Genomic DNA, 18,739 nt, shown 5'->3' with positions numbered 1-18,739 from the left:
ACAATGTGTCCATTCTCTAGGTTTCCCGTACATGTTATAGATGTAGTAGTATGCCCTTCAACCTGGAGAGTTGGGACCCTTGGAATGTGTGCCATGCATTATTGCATTAAATGGTCTGCATTTGCTCACCGAATCTCACCAATACTCTCAGTCCCAAGTGTCCAGACTTATGCCACATCCAGCTGTCATTGTAGATAAGGTCATTCCAGGTTTCATCAGAGCCCCAGTAGGAATTGTAAATAATTTCCCTGTTTTTTTTGTTTTGTTTTTGAAATTCCTTTTTATAGTGGGTTTGAGCTGATTCTCACTGCCATGTTTATGCCAGTCTACACACACTTGATTCCCTTATGCAGACATATCCATACAAAGGTTTTAATAATCTTACTAGTCAGATATATTCCTCTGTGGGAAATATGGGGTTTTGATTAACTTTCACTGATTAAGGTGTAGGGCTTGTCTCCTCCGTAGTTGGTTTTGGAACAGTACATGTACTAATATCAAACTCTGGTTTTATGAATCACCCCACCTCTCCTTCCCCCTTAAGCAGGCATAAGAGTGTTTTCTAAATGTGAGACTCTGTTCTCTTTCCTAACTCAGTTCCTGTGTAGCAATGTTTACAGGACCTTCATAAGTGATATCTTATCATAAGGTTCATTTTCTCTGTGACTTATTTCACTTAGAATCATCGTACCTGAATCCACTCATTTTGCCGCTACTGGCCTTATGACATTGATTTCATGGCTGAGGGATATTCCATCGTACCTAAGTAATACAAATTCTTAAACCATTTTTGTCTTTCCTGGGATATTCAAGGTGTACCCAAGTTGAGGTTCTTGTAAGCAGTGCAGCCCTAAATTTTGGGGTGGCTCTGTCTTATTGATTTTCATGTTTCCCAAGTTATATTCCCTAGACTGGATGTGCCCTTGGCTCTGTAGCTCTGTTCTTTACTTGTTTTAGGGAACAGATTGCACTCCTCCAGAGAGGCAGTTTGCAATTTACATCCTGCCCATCATCATAACTACGTTCCCTGTTCTCCAAGGCCTGTCTTGCCTTTCTGGTTTTTACACATTTTGTGGATGTCACTTTTGACCGGTGGGAAGTGATACTTCTTTGTAGTGCAGGTTTGCATTGCCTGCTTGCTTGCTTGGCCAAATAGGACGTATGCGTTTTCTTCTGAATATATTCAGGAGAAAACCCATACGCCCTTTTTGGACAAGTGCATCATTGTCGATGTTGTGCCCCTCTTCCTGTGCTTTAAAGGCGATCCCAATGTACCTCTTGAACTCTGTTTCCTGCTATTGTGCCTTGTTTTCAAGTCTGTCTCATTGCCATCCCTCAACAGATTTTTGGACGATAGTTGTCCTTTATTACGCTGCCATTTTGTGAATTGCTGTGTCCCAGAGCTCCATTTTTCAGGTCGTTTTTTGTAAGCCGACAGCAAATCCACAATTTTCGTTCAGGACCTATACTCGTTCCTGGTGGGTGGCTGAGACTTTGGTTAATTTTTCTTCCTGACGGGAAATTAGAGTGACATATGCCCGTCCAAATGCCTAACAGCTACTCTCTCATTGATTCTCCCTCTTCCCTTTCTTCCTCTGCCAAATTGGCAACCTGTGCGAACCAGGAGGTTAAAGGGTCTGTCTCTCCAAATTGGGAGATTGATAGTAAAGCTGTTGGAAACTCAAACCGGAGCACCAGGATAGGGACTATTACTTGTGTTTTAGAATCCTTTCATATTCACAGTGTGTCCATTCTCTACATTTCCCATACATGTTATAACTGTAGTGATATTCCCTTTTACCTTTTGAGTTGGGACCCATGGAATTGGTGGCATGCATTATTGCTTTAAACGGTCTGCATTTTCTCATCCAATCTCACCAATCCTCTCAGTCCCAAGTGTCCAGCATTATGACTCATTCAGCTGTCATTTTAGATAGGGACATTCCAGGTTTCATCAGAACACCTGAAGGAATTGTGTTAGAATTTCGCTGTTTTTTTGTTTTGTTTTTGAAATTCATTTATATAATGAGGTTGAGCTGATTTTCACTGACGTGTTTATGCCGGTGTAGACACACTTGATTCCCTTACGGAGACATATCAATACGTAGGTATTAAGATTCTTACTAGTCAGATATATTCCTCTGCGGGAATAGGGCTGTTCAGTCCCGTTCACTGAGGAAGGAGTAGTTCTTGTCTATTCTGTATTTGTATTATGCAGCAGTACCTGTGCTAATATAAAACTCTGGTTTTGTTCATCTCCCCACCTCTCCTTTCCCCTTAAGCAGGCATAAGTATGTTTTCTAAATGTGAGACTCTGTTCTCTTTCCTAATTCAGTTCATGTGTAGCCATGTTTGCATTTCGTTCGTAAGTGATATCTTATGTCAGAATGCTCCATGGCTCTTGTCATCATAATGGTCCACAATGCTCGTCATCACAATTATCCATGGCTTTCTCATCACAATGCTCCACCGTCTTGCCATCACATTGCTCCGTGCCCTGGTCATCACAATGCTCCATGTCCCTTGTCATCACAATTCTCCACCTCTTTGTCATCACAATGCTCCATGCAATTGTCATCACAATACTACACAAGCTTGTCATCAGAATGATCCATGACCATTGTCATCACAATGCTCCATGACCTCTGTCATCACAATTCTCCATAACACCTGTCATCACAATGCTCTGTGCCCCTTGTCATTACAGTGCTCCATGACACTCGTCTTCACAATTATCCATGGTCTTCTCATCACCATGCTCCACGGTCCTGCCATCACAATGCTGCATGCCCTGGTCATCACAATGCTCCATGTCTTTGGTAATCACAATTCTCCACGTCCTTGGCATCACTACGCTCCATGACACTTCTACTCACAGTGTTATATGCTTTGTCATCACAATTCTCTATGCACATTTAATCGCAATGCTCCATGAACCCTGTCATAGCAAGCTCCATGTGGTTGTCATCACAATGCTTCAAGAATTGTCATCAAAATTTTCAACGGCCCTTGTCATCACAATGCTCCATGCCCTTGTCATCACAATGCTCCAAGCCTATGTCATCACAATGCTCCATTACCTTTGTCATCACAATCCTCCATGACACTTGGCATCACAATGCTCCATGCCATTGTCATCACAATGGACCATGACATATGTCATCACAATGCTCCCTGACACCGGTCTTCACAATTCTCCATGACCTTGTCATCACAATGCTCCGTGCCCTTGTCATCACAATGCACCATGCCAACTGTCATCACAATAATCCATGAAACTTGTCAGACCAATGCTCCATGCCCCAGTCATCACAATGCTCCATGCCCTTTTCATCACAATGCTCCAAGAACCCTGTAATCACAATGCTCTATGCCCCTTTTCATCAGAATGCTCCATGAGACTTTTCATCACATGGGTCCATGGTCTTCTCATCACAATGCTCCAGAACCTTGTCATCACAATTCTCCATTCCCTTGTCATCACAATGTTCTATGACACCTGTCATCACAATACTCCATGAACATTTTCAGCCGGATGCTCCATGACATTCTCAACACAATGTTTCATGACCCATGTCATCACAATGCTCCATGACCACTGGCATCAAAATGCTCCATGATCATTGTCATCACAATGATCCATGCCCTTGTAATTCCAGTGTTCCATGACCCTGTAATCACAATGCTCTGTGATGCTTTTCATCACATTGCTCCGTGACCCTTGTCATCACAGTGCTCCATGCTTTGTCAGCAAAATGCTACATTACCTTGTCATCACAATGCTCCATTCGCTTGTCATCATAATTCTCCATTAGTATTGTCATCAAAATCCTCCATGAACCTTGGGATCACATTGCTTCATGCCGTTGTCATCAAAATGCTCCATGCTCCATGAAATCAAAATGATCCATGACCTCTGTCATCACAATGCTTCAAACACTTGTGATCACAATATTCCATAACACTTGTCATCACAACACACTTAGATGCCTGTCATCACAATTATCCATGGAGTTCTCATGACAATGCTCCATGACATTTGTCATCACAATGCTCAATACACTTGTCATCACAATACTCCCTGTCACTTCTCATCAGAATGCTCCTTGAACCGTGTCATGAAAAGGCTACATGCCCCTTTCATCACAATGCTGCATACCATTGTCATCACAATACTTCACAAGCTTGTCATCAGTATCCTCCATGACCCTTGTCATCACAATAATTGATGACCGCTGTCATCACAATGCTCCATGCCCCTTGTCATTACAGTGCTCCATGATGCTCGTCATCAAAATTATCCATCATCTTCACATCACATTGCTCCACGGTCTTGCCATCACAATGCTCCATGTCCCTTGTCATAACAATACTCCACGTTCTTGTCATCACAATGATCCTTAACACTTCTCATCACAATGTTACATGATCTTGTCATCACAATTCTCCATGCACTTGTCATCGCAATGCTCTATGACGCCTGTCATAGCAAGCTCCATGCGCTAGTCATCACAATGCTTCCCGACGTTGTCATCAAAATTCTCAATGGCCCTTGTCATCACAATGCTCCATGCCCTTGTCATCACAATGCTCCATTACCTTTGTCATCACAATCCTCCATGACACTTGGTATCACAATGCTCCATGCCATTGTCGTCACAATGGACAATGACATATGTCATCACAATGCTCCCTGACACCTGTCTTCAAAATACACCATGACCTTGTCATCACAATGTTCCATGCCTTTGTCATCACAATGCGCTATGTCCACTGTCATCACAATAATCCATGAATCTTGTCAGACCAATGTTCGAGGCCCCTGTCATCAAAAAGCTCCATGTCCTTGTCATCACAATGCTCCATGACCCCTGTCATCACAATGCTCCGTGACTCCACTCATCACAATGCTTCATGACCTTTGTCATCACAATAGTCCATGACCTCGTTACACAAGGCTCTGTGACCTTTGTCACCACAATGCTCCATGCCGTTGTCATCGCAATGCTCCATGAACCCTATCATCACATTGCTCCTTGCCCTTGCAATCACAAAGCTCCATGATGCTTGTCATCACAATGCTCGATGCCTTTTTCATCACAATGATCCATTTCCTCGTCATCACAATGCTCCCTGACACCTGTCTTCAAAATACACCATGACCTTGTCATCACAATGTTCCATGCCTTTGTCATCACAATGCGCTATGTCCACTGTCATCACAATAATCCATGAAACTTGTCAGACCAATGTTCCAGGCCCCTGTCATCCCAAAGCTCCATGCCCTTGTCATAACAATGCTCCATGACGCTTGTCATCACAAGGCTCCATGCACTTTTCATCAAAATGCTCCACAACATTATCATCAAAATGCTCCCTAAAACTTGTCATCACAATGCTCCATGCACTTCTCATCTAAATGCTCTCTCACCACTGATATCACAATGTTCCATCACTAGTCATCACAATACTCCCTCACCCCTTTCATCACAATGATCCATGACCCCTGTCATCAAAATGCTACATGCTCTTATCATCACAATGCTCCATGACCACTGACGTCACAATGTTCCATAACTCATGTCATCAAAATATTCCCTGACCTTTTTCATCAAATTGCTCCATGACCCTGTCATCACAATGCTCCCTGCAATTCCCATACCAATGCACAACGCTCTTGTCATCAAAATGCTCCATGACCTTTGTCATCACAAAGATCCATGACCCTTGGCATCACAATGCTCCATGCCGTTGTCATCGCAATGCTCCGGGAACCCTATCATCACATTGCTCCTTGCCCTTGTCATCACAAAGCTCCATGATGCTTGTCATCACAATGCTCGATGCCTTTTTCATCACAATGCTCCATTTCCTCGTCATCACAATGCTCTGTAACATGTGTTATCACAATGCTCCATGCCTAAGTCAGCACAATGCTCCATGGTCGTTGTCATCACAAGGCTCCATGCACTTTTCATCAAAATGCTCCACAACCTTATCATCAAAATGCTCCCTAAACCTTGTCATCACAATGCTCCATGCACTTCTCATCTAAAGGCTCTCTCAACACTGATATCACAATGTTCCATCACTAGTCATCACAATACTCCCTCACCCCTTTCATCACAATGATCCATGACACCTGTCATCAAAATGCTACATGCCCTTATCATCACAATGCTCCATGACCACTGACGTCACAATGTTCCATAACCCATGTCATCAAAATTTTCCCTGACCGTTTTCATCAAATTGCTCCATGACCCTGTCATCACAATGCTCCCTGCACTTCTCATACCAATGCACAACGCTCTTGTCATCAAAATGCTCCATGACCTTTGTCATCACAAAGCTCCATGACCCTTGGCATCACAATGCTCCATTCCATTGTCATCTCAATGCTCCATGAACCCTATCATCACATTGCTCCTTGCCCTTGCCATCACAAAGCTCCATGATGCTTGTCATCACAATGCTCGATGCCTTTTTCATCACAATGAACCATGCCCTTGTCATTACAATCCTCCATAACCCGTGTATCACCGTGTTCTGTGCCCTTGTCATCACAATGCTCCATGACCACTCTCGTCACAATAATCCATGAAACTTTTCAAACCAATGCTCCATGTCCTTGTCATCACAATGCTCCATTACCCCTGTCATAACAATGCTCCATGAACCCTGCCATCACAATGTACCAAGGCGTTGTCATGACAAGGCTCCATGACCCTTGTCATAACAATGCTCCAAGACCCCTGTAATCACAAGGCTTCATGTCCCTTTTCATCTCAATTCTCCGTGAAAACTGTCATCACAATGCACCATGCCCATCATCATAAAGCTTCATGCTATTGTCATCACAATGAAATCAAAATGCTCCATGACCTCAGTCATCACAATGCTCCAAACCCTTGTGATCACAATGTTCCATAACACTTGTCATCACAATGCCCCATGACACTCCTCATCACAATTATCCATGGTCTTCTCATCACAATGCTCCATGACCTTTGTCATCACAATGCTCCCTGACACTTGTCATCAGTATGCTCCTTAAACCCTATCATGATAAGGCTCCTTGCCTTTTCCTCACAATGATCCATGGACTTTTCATCACAATGCACCAAGACCGCTGTAATCACAATGCTCCATGCACTTGTCATCACAAAGCTCCATGACACATCTCATCAGAATGCTCCTGGCATTGTCATCACCATGCTCCATGCCCTGGTCATCACAATGCTCCATGACCCCTGCCACCACAATATTCAATGAATATTGTCAGCCCAGTGCTCCATGAACTTCTCATCACAATGCTCCATGACCCCTGGCATCACAATGTTCCATGACCACTGTCATCACAACGCTCCATGACACCAGACAACACAATGATACGGGACTCTTGTCATCAAAATGCTCCATGACCCTTGTCATCACAATGATCCATGTCTTTGCCATCACAATGCTCCATGACCCCTGTAAACACAATGCTCCATTCCCTTGTCATCACAATGCTCCATGACCCTTGTCATCAAAATGCTCCTTGCATTTGTCAGCAAAATGCTACATAACCTTGTCATCACAATGCTCCATGCGCTTGCCATCACAATACTCCATTCCCATTGTCATCAAAATCCTCCATGAACCTTGGGTTCACATTGCTTCATGCCCTTGTCATCACAATGCTCCATGCTCCTTGAAATGAAAATGATACATGACTTCTGTCATCACAATGCTCCAAATCCTTGTGATCACAATGTTCCATAACACTTGTCATCACAGTGCTCCATGATGCCTGTCATCACAATGCTCCATGACCTTTGTCATCACAATGCTCCCTGACAATTGTCGTCAGAATGCTCCTTGAACACTGTCATGAAAAGGCTCCATGCCTTTTTCATCACAATGCTCCATGCCCTTTTCAACACAATGATCCATGCCATTTTCATCACATTACTCCACAAGCTTGTCATCAGAATGGTCCATAACACTTGTCATCACAATGATCCAAGACCCCTGTAATCACAATGCTCCATGCCTTTTCATCACAAAGCTCCATGACGCATGTCATCAGAATGCTCCATGGCTTTTCATCACTATGCTCCATACCTTTGCCATCACAATACTCCATTACCCCTGTCATAACAATGCTCCATGACCACTGTCATCACGATGTTACACGGCCTTGTCATCACTAGGATCCATGACCCTTGTCATCACAATGCACCATGCCCATCATCATAATGCTTCATGCTATTGTTAACACAATGAAATCAAAATGCTCCATGACCTGTGTCATCACAATGCTCCAAACACTTGTGATCACGATATTCCATAACAGTTGTCATCACAACGCCGAATGATGCTCGTCATCACAATTACCCATGGTCTTCTCATCACAGTGCTCCATGACCTTTGTAATCACAATGCTCAATACTCATGTCATCACAATGCTCCCTGACACTTGTCATCAGAATGCTCCTTGAACACTGTCATTAAAAGGCTCCATGCCTTTTTCGTCACAATGATCCATGCCCTTTTCCTCACAATGCTCCAAGACCACGGTATTCACAATGATCCATGCCCTTGTCATCACAAAACTCCATGATGAATGTCATCAGAATGCTCCATGGCCTTCTCATCACAATGCTCCATGCCCTTGTCATCAAAATGCTCCAAGACCCCTGTAATCACAAGGCTCCATGCCCCTTTTCATCAGAATGCTCCATGAGACTTGTCATAACAAGGCTCTATTGTCTTCTCAACACAATGCTCCATTACATTTGTCATCACAATACTCCATGACACTTGGCATCACAATGCTCCATGCCATTGTCATCACAATGTACCAGGACATTTGTCATCACAATGTTCCCTGACACCTGTCTTCACAATACTACATGACCTTGTCATAACAATGTTCCATTCCCTTGTCATCACAATGCGACATGCCCACTGTCATAGCAATAATCCATGAAACTTGTCAGACCAATGCTCCATGCCCCTGTCATCACAATGCTCCATGCCCTTGTAATCACAATGCTCCATGACCCCTCACATCATAATGCTCCATGAATCCAGTCATCACAATGCTTTATGATCTTTGTCATCACAATGATCCATTCCCTCATCATCACAATGCTCTGTAACACGTGTCATCACAATGCTCCATGCCTTTGTCAGCACAATGCTCCATGGTCGTTGTCATCACAAGGCTCCATGCGCTTGTCAGCACAATGCTCCAAGACACATGTCATCACAATATGCCATGCACTTGTCATCAAAATGCTCCACAACCTTATCATCAAAATGCTCCATAAACCTTGTCATCACAATGCTCCATGCACTTCTCATCTAAATGCTCTCTCACCACTGATATCACAATGTTCCATCACTAGTCATCACAATACTCCCTCACCCCTTTCATCACAATGATCCATGACGCCTGTCATCAAAATGCTACATGCCCTTATCATCTCAATGCTCCATGACCACTGATGTCACAATGTTCCATAACACCTGTCATCAAAATATTCCCTGACCCTTTTCATCAAATTGCTCCATGACCCTGTCATCACAATGCTCCTTGCACTTCTCATAACAATGCACAACGCTCTTGTCATCAAAATGCTCCATGACCTTTGTCATCACAAAGCTCCATGACCCTTGGCATCACAGTGCTCCATGCCATTGTCATCACAATGCTCCATGAGCCCTATCATCACATTGCTCCTTGCCCTTGTCATCACAAAGCTCCATGATGCTTGTCATCACAATCCTCGATGCCTGTTTTATCACAATGATCCATGCCCTTGTCATTACAATCCTCCATATCCCGTGTATCACCGTGTTCTGTGCCCTTGTCATCACAATGCTCCATGACCACTCTCGTCACAATAATCCATGAAACTTTTCAAACCAATGCTCCATGTCCTTGTCATCACAATGCTCCATTACCCCTGTCATAACAATGCTCCATGACGCCTGCCATCACAATGTACCAGGGCATTGTCATGACAAGGCTCCATGACCCTTGTCATAACAATGCTCCAAGACCCCTGTAATCACAAGACTCCATGTCCCTTTTCATCTCAATTCTCCGTGAACACTGTCATCACAATGCACCATGCCCATCATCATAAAGATTCATGCTATTGTCATCACAATGAAATCAAAATGCTCCATGACCTCTGTCATCACAATGCTCCAATCCCTTGTGATCACAATGTTCCATAACACTTGTCATCACAATGCCCCGTGACACTCCTCATCACAATTATCCATGGTCTTCTCATCACAATGCTCCATGACCTTTGTCAACACAATGCTCCCTGACACTTGTCATCAGTATCCTCCTTGAATCCTGTCATGACAAGGCTCCATGCCTTTTCCTCACAATGATCCATGGACCTTTCACCACAATGCACCAAGACCCCTGTAATCATAATGCTCCATGCACTTGTCATCACAAAGCTCCATGACACATGTCATCAGAATGCTCCTGGCATTGTCATCACCATGCTCCATGCCCTTGTCATCCCAATGCTCCAAGACCCCTGTAATCACAATGCTCTATGCCCCTTTTCATCAGAATGTTCCATGAGACTTGTCATCACAATGGTCCATGGTCTTCTCATCACAATGCCCCAGGACTTTGTCATCACAATGCTCCATTCCCTTATCATCACAATGCTCCATGACCCCTGCCACCACAATACTCAATGAATATTGTCAGCCCAATGCTCCATGAACTTCTCATCACAATGCTCCATGACCCCTGGCATCACAATGTTCCATGACCACTGTCATCACAACGCTCCATGACACCAGACCACACAATGATACGGGACTCTTGTCATCAAAATGCTCCATGACCCTTGTCATCAAAATGATCCATGTCTTTGCCATCCCAATGCTCCATGACCCCTGTAAACACAATGCTCCATGACGCTTGTCATCACAATGCTCCATGACCCTTGTCATCAAAATGCTCCATGCATTTGTCAGCAATATGCTACATAACCTTGTCATCACAATGCTCCATGCGCTTGTCATCACAATACTCCGTTCCCATTGTCATCAAAATCCTCCATGAACCTTGGGTTCACATTGCTTCATGCCCTTGTCATCACAATGCTCCATGCTCCTTGAAATGAAAATGATACATGACTTCTGTCATCACAATGCTCCAAATCCTTGTGATCACAATGTTCCATAACACTTGTCATCACAATGCTCCATGATGCCTGTCATCACAATGCTCCATGTACTTTGTCATCACAATGCTCAATACACTTGTCATCACAATGCTCCCTGACACTTGTCGTCAGAATGCTCCTTGAACACTGTCATGAAAAGGCTCCATGCCTTTTTCATCACAATGCTCCATGCCCTTTTCATCACAATGATCCATGCCATTGTCATCACATTACTCCACAAGTTTGTCATCAGACTGGTCCATGACCTTTGTCATCACAATGATCCATGACACCTGTCATCACAATCCTCCATGACTCCAGTCATCACAATGTTCCGTGACTCCAGTCATAACAATGATTCATGACCTTTGTCATCAAAATGCTCCATGCCCTCGTCATCACAAGTCTCTGTGACCTTTGTCACCCCAATGCTCCATGAACTTTTGATCACAATGCTCCTTGACCCTTGTTATCACAATGCTCCATGCCTTTCTCAGCAAAATGCTCCATGACCCATTTCATCAGAATGCTCCATGCGCTAGTCAGCACAATGCTCCATACCACATGTCAAAACAATGCACCACGCGCTTGTCATCACAATGCTCCACAACCTTGTCATCACAATGCTCCATAAACCTTGTCATCACAATGCTCCATACACTTCTCATCAAAATGCTCTCTCACCACTGATATCACAGTGTTCCATCACTAGTCATCACAATACTCCCTCAACCCTGTCATCACAATGTTCCATGACCCCTGTAATCACAATGCTACATGACCTTATCACCACAATGTTCGATGAACCCTGACATCACAACGTTCCATAATCCCTGTCATCAAAATGCTCCATGACCCCTGACATCACAATGATCCATAACCCCTGTCATCAAAATGTTCGATGACACTGTTCATCAAATTGCTCCATGACCCTGTCATCACAATGCACCCTGCCCTTCTCATCACAATGCACCACGCACTTGTCAGCAAAATGCTCCCATGACCTTTGTCATCACAAAGCTCCATGTCCCTTGGCATCGCAATGCTCCATGCCATTGTCATCACAGTGCTTCCTGAAGCCTCTCATCACACTGCTTCCATGTCCTTGTCATCACAAAGCTCCACGATGCTTGTCATCAAAATCCTCGATGCAATCCTCATCACAATGCTCCATGCCCTTGTCATTACAATCCTCCGTGACCCATGTAACACAGTGTTGTGTGACCTTGTCATCACAATGCGCCATGCCCACTCTCATCACAATAATCCATGAAACTTTTCAGACCAATGCTCCATTACCCTTGTCATGACAATGTTCCATTACCCCTGCCATCAAAATGATCCACGGCTTTGTCATCACAAGGCTCCATAACCCTTGTCATCACAGTGATCCAAGACCCCTGTAATCACAATGCTCCATGCCTTTGTCATCACAAAGCTCCATGACACATGTCATCAAAATGCTCCATGGCTTTCTCATCACAATGCTCCATACCCTTGCCATCACAATACTCCATTACCCCTGTCATAACAATGCTCCATGACCACTGTCATCACGATGTTCCACGGCCCTGTCATCACAAGGATCCATGACCCTTGTCATCACAATGCACCATGCCCATCATCATAATGCTTCATGCTATTGTCAACACAATGAAATCAAAATGCTCCATGACCTGTGTCATCACAATGCTCCAAACACTTGTGATCACGATATTCCATAACACTTGTCATCACAACGCCCCATGATGCTCGTCATCACAATTACCCATGGTCTTCTCATCACAATGCTCCATGACCTTTGTCATCACAATGCTCAATACTCATGTCATCACAATGCTCCCTGACACTTGTCGTCAGTATGCTCCTTGAACCCTGTCATGACAAGGCTCCATGCCTTTTTCGTCACAATGATCCATGCCCTTTTCCTCACAATGCTCCAAGACCCCTGTAATCACAATGCTCCATGCCCTTGTCATCACAAAACTCCATGATGAATGTCATCAGAATGCTCCATGGCCTTCTCATCACAATGCTCCATGCCCTTGTCATCACAATGCTCTAAGACCCCTGTAATCACAAGGCTCCATGCCCCTTTTCATCAGAATGCTCCATGAGACTTGTCATCACAAGGCTCTATGGTCTTCTCATCACAATGCTCCATTACATTTGTCATCACAATCCTCCATGACACTCGGCATCACAATGCTCCATACCATTGTCATCACAATGCACCATGACATATGTCATCACAATGTTCCCTGACACCTGTCTTCACAATACTACATGACCTTGTCATAACAATGTTCCATTCCCTTGTCATCACAATGCGACATGCCCACTGTCATAGCAATAATCCATGAAACTTGTCATCACAATGCTCCATGCCCCTGTGATCACAATGCTCCATGCCCTTATAATCACAATGCTCCATGACCCCTCACATCATAATGCTCCATGAATCCAGTCATCACAATGCTTTATGATCTTTGTCATCACAATGGTCCATTCCCTCATCATCACAATGCTCTGTAACACGTGTCATCACAATGCTCCATGCCTTTGACAGCACAATGCTCCATGGTCGTTTTCATCACAAGGCTCCATGCGCTTGTCAGCACAATGCTCCAAGACACATGTCATCACAGTATGCCAAGCACTTGTCATCAAAATGCTCCACAACCTTATCATCAAAATGCTCCATAAACCTTGTCATCACAATGCTCCTTGCACTTCTCATCTAAATGCTCTCTCACCACTGATATCACAATGTTCCATCACTAGTCATCACAATACTCCCTCACCCCTTTCATCACAATGATCCATGACCACTGTCATCAAAATGCTACATGCCCTTATCATCACAATGCTCCATGACCACTGACGTCACAATGTTCCATAACCCCTGTCATCAAAATATTCCCTGACACTTTTCATCAAATTGCTCCATGACCCTGTCATCACAATGCTCCCTGCACTTCTCATACCAATGCACATCGTTCTTGTCATCAAAATGCTCCATGACTTTTGTCATCAGAAAGCTCCATGACCCTTGGCATCACAATGCTGCATGCAATTGTCATCACAATGCTCCATGAACCCTATCATCACATTGCTCCTTGCCCTTGTCATCACAAAGCTCCATGATGCTTGTCATCACAATGCTCGATGCCTTTTTTATCACAATGATCCATGCCCTTGTCATTACAATCCTCCATAACCCGTGTATCACCGTGTTCTGTGCCCTTGTCATCACAATGCTCCATGACCACTCTCGTCACAATAATCCATGAAACTTTTCAAACCAATGCTCCATGTCCTTGTCATCACAATGCTCCATTACCCCTGTCATAACAATGCTCCATGACCCCTGCCATCACAATGTACCATGGCGTTGTCATGAGAAGGCTCCATGACCCTTGTCATAACAATGCTCAAGACCCCTGTAATCACAAGGCTCCATGTCCCTTTTCATCTCAATTCTCTGTGAACCCTGTCATCACAGTGCACCATGCCCATCATCATAAAGCCTCATGCTATTGTCCTCACAATGAAATCAAAATGCTCCATGACCTCTGTCATCACAATGCTCCAAACCCTTGTGATCACAATGTTCCATAACACTTGTCATCACAATGCCCCATGACACTCCTCATCACAATTATCCATGGTCTTCTCATCACAATGCTCCATGACCTTTGTCATCACAATGCTCCCTGACATTTGTCATCAGTATGCTCCTTGAACGCTGTCATAACAAGGCTCCATGCTTTTTCCTCACAATGATCTATGGAATTTTTATCACAATGCACCAAGACCCCTGTAATCACAATGCTCCATGCCCTTGTCATCACAAAACTCCATGATGAATGTCATCAGAATGTTCCATGGCCTTCTCATCACAATACCCTATGCCCTTGTCATCAAAATGCTCCAAGACCCCTGTAATCACAGGGCTCCATGCCCCTTTTCATCATAATGCTCCATGAGACTTGTCATCACAAGGCTCTATGTTCTTCTCATCACAATGGTACATTACATTTGTCATCACAATCCTCCATGACACTTGGCATCACAATGCTCCATGCCATTGTCATCACAATGCGCCATGACATATGTCATCACAATGTTCCCTGACACCTGTCTTCACAATACTACATGACCTTGTCATAACAATGTTCCATTCCCTTGTCATCACAATGCGACATGCCCACTGTCATAGCAATAATCCATGAAACTTGTCATCACAATGCTCCATGCCCCTGTGATCACAATGCTCCATGCCCTTATAATCACAATGCTCCATGACCCCTCACATCATAATGCTCCATGAATCCAGTCATCACAATGCTTTATGATCTTTGTCATCACAATGGTCCATTCCCTCGTCATCACAATGCTCTGTAACACGTGTCATCACAATGCTCCATGCCTTTGTCAGCACAATGATCCATGGTCGTTGTCATCACAAGACTCTATGCGCTTGTCAGCACAATGTTCCAAGACACATGTCATCAAAATATGCCATACACTTGTCATCAAAATGCTCCACAACATTATCATCAAAATGCTCCATAAACCTTGTCATCACAATGCTCCATGCACTTCTCATCTAAATGCTCTCTCACCACTGATATCACAATGTTCCATCACTAGTCATCACAATACTCCCTCACCCCTTTCATCACAATGATCCATGACCCCGTCATCAAAATGCTACATGCCCTTATCATCACAAGGCTCAATGACCACTGACGTCACAATGTTCCATAACCCCTGTCATCAAAATATTCCCTGACCCTTTTCATCAAATTGCTCCATGACCCTGTCATCAAAATGCTCCCTGCACTTCTCATACCAATGCACAACGCTCTTGTCATCAAAATGCTCCATGACCTTTGTCATCACAAAGCTGCATGACCCTTGGCATCACAATGTACCATGGCGTTTTCATGACAAGGCTCCATGACCCTGTAATCATAAGGCTCCATGTCCCTTTTCATCTCAATTCTCCGTGAACACTGCCATCACAGTGCACCATGCCCATCATCATAAAGCTTCATGCTATTGTCATCACAATGAAATCAAAATGCTCCATGAGCTCTGTCGTCACAATGCTCCAAACCCTTGTGATCACAATGTTCCATAACACTTGTCATCACAATGCCCCATGACACTCCTCATCACAATTATCCATGGTCTTCTCATCACAATGCTCCATGACCTTTGTCATCACAATGCTCCCTGACACTTGTCATCAGTATGCTCCTTGAACCCTGTCATGACAAGGCTCCATGCTTTTTCCTCACAATGATCCATGGACTTTTCATCACAATGCAACAAGACCCCTGTAATCACAATGCTCCATGCCCTTGTCATCACAAAACTCCATGATGAATGTCATCAGAATGCTCCATGGCCTTCTCATCACAATGCTCCATGCCCTTGTCATCAAAATGCTCCAAGACCCCTGTAATCACAGGGCTCCATGCCCCTTTTCATCAGAATGCTCCATGAGACTTGTCATCACAAGGCTCTATGTTCTTCTCATCACAATGCTGCATTACATTTGTCATCACAATCCTCCATGACACTTGTCATCACAATGCTCCATGCCATTGTCATCACAATGCACCATGACATATGTCATCACAATGTTCCCTGACACCTGTCTTCACAATACTACATGACCTTGTCATAAGAATGTTCCATTCCCTTGTCATCACAATGCGACATGCCCACTGTCATAGCAATAATCCATGAAACTTGTCATCACAATGCTCCATGCCCCTGTGATCACAATGCTCCATGCCCTTATAATCACAATGCTCCATGACCCCTCACATCATAATGTTCCATGAATCCAGTCATCACAATGCTTTATGATCTTTGTCATCACAATGGTCCATTCCCTCGTCATCACAATGCTCTGTAACACGTGTAATCACAATGCTCCATGCCTTTGTCAGCACAATGCTCCATGGTCGTTGTCATCACAATGCTCCATGCGCTTGTCGGCACAATGCTCCAAGACACATGTCATCACAATATGCCATGCACTTGTCATCAAAATACTCCACAAACTTATCATCAAAATGCTCCATAAACCTTTTCATCACAATGCTCCATGCACTTCTCATCTAAATGCTATCTCACCACTGATATCACAATGTTCCATCACTAGTCATCACAATACTCCCTCACCCCTTTCATCACAATGATCCATGACCCCTGTCATCAAAATGCTACATGCCCTTATCATCACAATGCTCCATGACCACTGACGTCACAATGTTCCATAACCCCTGTCATCAAAATATTCCCTGACCCTTTTCATCAAATTGCTCCATGACCCTGTCATCACAATGCTCCCTGCACTTCTCATACCAATGCACAACGCTCTTGTCATCAAAATGCTCCATGACCTTTGTCATCACAAAGCTCCATGACCCTTGGCATCACAATGCTCCATGTCATTGTCATCACAATGCTCCATGAACCCTATCATCACATTGCTCCTTGCCCTTGTCATCACAAAGCTCCATGATGCTTGTCATCACAATGCTCGATACCTTTTTCATCACAATGATCCATGCCCTTGTCATTACAATCCTCCATAACCCGTGTGTCACCGTGTTCTGTGCCCTTCTCATCACAATGCTCCATGACCACTCTCGTCACAATAATCCATGAAACTTTTCAAACCAATGCTCCATGTCCTTGTCAACACAATGCTCCATTACCCCTTTCATAACAATGTTCCATGACCCCTGCCATCACAATGTACCAGGGCGTTGTCATGACAGGGCTCCATGACCTTTGTCATAACAATGCTCCAAGACCCCTGTAATCACAAGGCTCCATGTCCCTTTTCATCTCAATTCTCCGTGAACACTGTCATCACAATGCACCATGCCCATCATCATAAAGCTTCATGTTATTGTCATCACAATGAAATCAAAATGCTCCATGACCTCTGTCATCACAATGCTCCAAACCCTTGTGATCACAATGTTCCATAACACTTGTCATCACAATGCCCCATGACACTCCTCATCACAATTATCCATGGTCTTCTCATCACAATGCTCCATGACCATTGTCATCACAAGGCTCCCTGACACTTGTCACCAGTATGCTCCTTGGACCTGTCATGACAAGGCTCCATGCCTTTTCCTCAAAATGATCCATGGACTTTTCATCACAATGCACCAAGGCCCCTCTAATCACAATACTCCTTGCACTTGTCATCACATAGCTCCATGACACATGTCATCAGAATGCTCCTGGCATTGTCATCACCATGCTCCATGCCCTTGTCATCCCAATGCTCCAAGACCCCTGTAATCACAATGCTCCATGCCCCTTTTCATCAGAATGTTCCATGAGACTTGTCATCATAATGCTCCATGGTCTTCTCATCACAATGCCACAGGATTTTGTCATTACAATGCTCCATTCCCTTGTCATCACAATGCTCCATGACCCCTGCCACCACAATACTCAATGAATATTGTCAGCCCAATGCTCCATGAACATCT

This window comes from Hyperoodon ampullatus, assembly GCF_949752795.1.
Source record: "Hyperoodon ampullatus genome assembly, chromosome: 7".
Taxonomy (NCBI): Eukaryota; Metazoa; Chordata; class Mammalia; order Artiodactyla; family Ziphiidae; genus Hyperoodon; species Hyperoodon ampullatus.
The sequence above is the reverse complement of the archived record's forward strand: the minus strand, read 5'-3'. Positions refer to the sequence as shown.